Below are 4,763 nucleotides of genomic sequence, written 5' to 3' on the forward strand. Positions count from 1 at the left end.
TGAGTACGTTTTCTACAGCATAACACAACACACAAAAATATAGTCATGTATGGATGCGAGTTTCAGCATTTTTACTTAAAGTTACAATGCAGCTTACTGTCTTCATCCTTCAGTAATATTTTTCTGTTCTGCTTCTTAATCTCTTAGAATAATTATCATGTCATGGCTTGCAGTTGTAATCACTGCTAATTCGTCTGAGAAAAAGACAGCAAATTCATATCTTGCAAGAATCCGAGAACTATGATGACCGCCTCCAGAGAAAACAGCCGCATAGGATGTAGAGATATTTTATCTCAAGTGATTCTTAAACTAAAATTTGTTGCAGTTAAACTGTTAGCATTCTCAACATGATAATATACTCCCAGATAGATGATGACCCTGCCTGAGCATTTTGCCAAGTCGAGAATGATGCAAAGATGGTACTGTTACTATATACAGCTGCAAGGGCAATACTGTGTTCAAAGAAAACTACTCTTTGCATTTATTTTCCTGTACTGTCCATGCATCCATGAATTTGCCCTATTATTTGCCATTGCCACATCCCAGAGAAGAAACAGACAGAGCAGCAGCCCTTTGTACTGACCTTATGCTGACCAAGATGAAGCTAGTTCATAAACAGAAAGGGGAAATACTGTTCTCCTCTTGCCGTACACAGCAGTTCACAGTAGACATTCAAGAAGGAAGAGCTTCCTTTCTAACACTGAAATACATATGATGGAAATTGTACCATCCTATCCATCACACTTCCTTGTGTTCAGCTACAGCCCTTAAAATGTATATGTGACCTGAATATGCCAAAAGATTGCTTCTGAGAACTGTGTGACTTTATTATACATTCCTGAAATATAACGTGCAGGTATAATTGAACCTGTAGCTTTTTCCAGAGAGAATTCAGGAAACACTGCCAAATGATATACCAATTGATAGGATCAGGAACAATAATTCCCATGATACTAGCATACAATTGCCACCATTAAGAAGTTATTTGGTGCCAAATGATATTGAAATGCTTTTAAAAAGTCAGTTTAACATAGATGTTAATATGCAAGATACATTGGCACCTTTTAACAAACTTCCAGTTTGCGGTTTTCAGAAAGGTCAAACAGAGGTTAGTGCAAATTCCAGGCTGTCAAGGAATATCTGACAAATAATAAAAAGCAAAACTCTTCATCCCATTTTAACTTGACATTAATGAGGCCAAAACTCTGCATCCCATTTTAACTTGACATTAATGAGGGCTTTTGCCTTAGAAAGGACCAAGAAAAGTATGCAAGATTTGCGCTGGGAGGTGCAACAGTAAGACATTTAAGTCTAGATTCAGAAAATGTAGCAGATATTTAGGTATTGTGCTACCAATTGGTATTTACAGTGGGGTAGCCAAGAGCCTTATAAATGCATGAACCATGACACATCTTAAACGAAAAAGAAGTGGTTCATGAAAAGCACAATACTGAGTAGAAATCTCCTAAACTAGACAAAAGGTTATCCTGAGATTAGGGGAAGAACTTCAGGTCTTGAGAAGACATACTGCTGTTCATGAGCTTTTTAAGGTTGAGAACGTCAAATTCAAATGCATGAGTTTCATGGTGCCATTGAATTTACTTTAAAGAAAAATCTAGCAATGATAATTCTACAGAAAGCTATGGAGAACTCTTGCCACCTGAGGAATAATATTTCTCTGGTATTACAGGGAATAAAGAAATAGTTGTTTGGTTAGACTATACTATAACTGCCAATGCCCCTTCACTTCCCTCAGTTTGTTTTGTTCCTTTTCATGTGATCTCAAATCAAAAATCTGACAGTGTCGGGCCAGAAGCAGCTTGTTTTTTCTATTTTTTAGTCATTTCTTTCCTCAAAGTCACAATGTTGTTTCCATTATTATACTATCTAGAGGTCATAACTGGAAGTAACACCATTCTAAGCACTGGATAAATTCTCTAGTGAGAACTATTTAACGTATTTCTTTTATCTATTTTTCATGTAATTCTCCTTTGCTAATAATACTACACAACATAGGCCCTTTCAGGAGGTTTGTTTCAGTACAACTCCACTGAAGTCACTGTAAGAAAACTGATGTTAGCAGTTCTCCAAGAACAAAGTCATAGTCTTATAGTCCCATCTTATGACTCCTGTAAGCTTGAATGGGTGTTTAATTGTTCTATAAGAATAAGACAATGCAAATGAAGCTCATGTAATTCCAAGCTTGAAAAGCAAAGCTGGACTGTGCGTACCGCTTTGGGACTATTCCATAGCTTTATAGTAAAAAAACCCCTAGAAATTCATGTGATCTGTTTGAATTTATAAAAAGAAAAAAAAGGTCTTAGAAGATCTCCATTGATTTTGCTATCACCACTGGTTGACCACTGGAGAGCGGTCAGTAGAGTTCTAAGCCTTATTTATTTTCCACAAAAATTATTCAGAAAATTTTGTGCAGTCCATTTGGGCACTAAATATTTCTAGTTTAAAAAGTACTTCTTCCTTTGCTAACTAATGTTTATCCTGCATTTATAACTGTTAATATCTATTGACTCATTACCAGTGCCACTGGGCCTAAGTGATACCCCATAAATACTGGATGCAAAATAGTGTAGTTACAATAGTGCCAATTTTACTTTCAGTAAACAAATTGTTTAACTCTCAGCTACATAATACCCCATAACCAACAATCCCCATGCACCTTCCCTATTGGGCAAGATTATTATTGCTGTTTCAAAACGAAGTCACGTAGAGAAGATGCAACTAGACCCAGAGAAGACATGTTCTAAGTGTAAGCAATTGTGTCTTTATCATCCATTTTATTGTTTCATTCTGTTAGCTCAGAAAAGAGTTAAAGCAGGCAATCTCATCATCTCATACCTATTGGCCCACTGCACTAAAATATCTTCTCTTTATTTTCCTTATAAATAGCAAGCGCTTTATATAGTCAATATTGAATTTTTTAAGCTTAAAAAGTGATTCTATATTGTTACTTTAAGACACTACAGCCAGCTCAAGATGTCGCTGGCACCGTGCCATTCAGAGGTATTCAAACCTCCCATGAGCTACTTTGGCACATGTGCAATATGCAGTGTTTTTTGTTTGATAAGTTCTTCTTAGCTCAAAAATTTGAAAATGAGGTGCTTTAGAGTATTATAATTTACAAAAAGATTCTAAGCAGCTAATCCAAATAACTTCAGGATTATAAAATTTATCTTTCCCAATGCTGAAGTGGTAAAATGAGCAATAGCTCATAAAGTAATAGTAGTATTGGAATCCATTCATTCTCCAATGACCGTCTACTGGCATTGAACTTCACTTGGTGCTGAAATGCCGAAGTGTACCAACAGTGCTCACTGATGAAATACATAATACACACAATCCGCTTTTTGGAATATCTTGTACCTTGTACAAATCTTCTGCTTTTCTGATAGCTCATGAATTCTCCTGCTGCTTCTTTGCTAGTGACAGAAACTAATTTTTAGTAATTTGAACAGCTTTTTGTATTGCCTTAAAACTCTCTTGATAGCTTGCCTAACATTTAAAAAAAGATCATGATCCTGATAGAAATTCCACAGCCATTAAGCTGTTAATATCCAAAAAACTAATTTAAAACTACAGAACTCATTTTGACCTGCTACACAGCGAGAGCTATTATAACAGATAACAAATTATGCCTTGCAAAACTTGTCTATTTTGTAGCCTACTGTACCTGAAATAGTCTTATATTAAAAAATTTAACTCATTCAAAATAAAATTTAAGTGGTCCATGCTCATTTACTGCCTAGCATAATTAGATTTCTTTTTTTTTTAAAGTTCAATTACATTTTCAAAATAATGTTTGTTTTCTTTCACTGATATAATGAAATAGGAATAAAGATCACATAACATTCTAGCCAGAGGGCTCTTTTAATGCTTATAAGATGAAAAGCACACAAGCAACACAAAAAGAAAGAAAAAGAAAAGACGGTCTTTTGTACTGCCATGAAATATGCCAAATATATGACTAAGAATGTGTTAGAAAGAAAGCAAAGACAGATTAGTAAAATAAATCGGGTTTGAGGCTATGTAAGTGTGTGTTCCACTAGGAACATCCTTCTTATTTTTAGGAATAGAATAGAATCATTTTTAGGAATAGAATCATAGAATCATAGAATCAGTTTGGTTGGAAAAGACCTTTGACATCATCGAGTCCAACCTTCAACCTAACCCTGCCATTCCACCACTAAACCATGTCCCTAAGCACCTCATCCATCCTTTTAAATAACTCCAGGGATGAGGACTCTACCACCTCCCTGGGCAGCCCATTCCAGAGCCTGACAACCCTTTTGGTGAAGAAGTTTTTCCTAATGTCTAGCCTAAACCCACCCTGGAGCAGCTTCAAACCATTGCCCCTCATCCTATCATCTGTTACCAGGGAGAAGAGACCAACCCCCACCTCCCTACAGCCTCCTTTCAGGTAGTTGTAGAGGGCAATCAGGTCTCCCCTCAGCCTCCTCTTCTCCAGACTAAATAACCCCAGTTCCCTCAGCCGCTCCTCATACGACTTGTGTTCCAGACCCCTCACCAGCTTGGTTGCTCTCCTCTGGACATGTTCCAGCAATGCAACTTCTTTCTTGTAGTGAGGGGCCCAAAACTGAACACAGTATTTGAGGTGCGGCCTCACCAGCACCAAGTACAGGGGCACGATTACTTCCCTACTCCTGCTGGTAACGCTATTCCTGATACAGGCCAGGAAGCCATTGGCCTTCTTGGCCACCTGGGCACACTGCTGGCTCATATTCAGC

The sequence above is a fragment of the Egretta garzetta genome, unplaced genomic scaffold, assembly GCF_000687185.1.
Source record: "Egretta garzetta isolate BGI_Z169 unplaced genomic scaffold, ASM68718v1 scaffold53, whole genome shotgun sequence".
NCBI classification, from domain to species: Eukaryota; Metazoa; Chordata; class Aves; order Pelecaniformes; family Ardeidae; genus Egretta; species Egretta garzetta.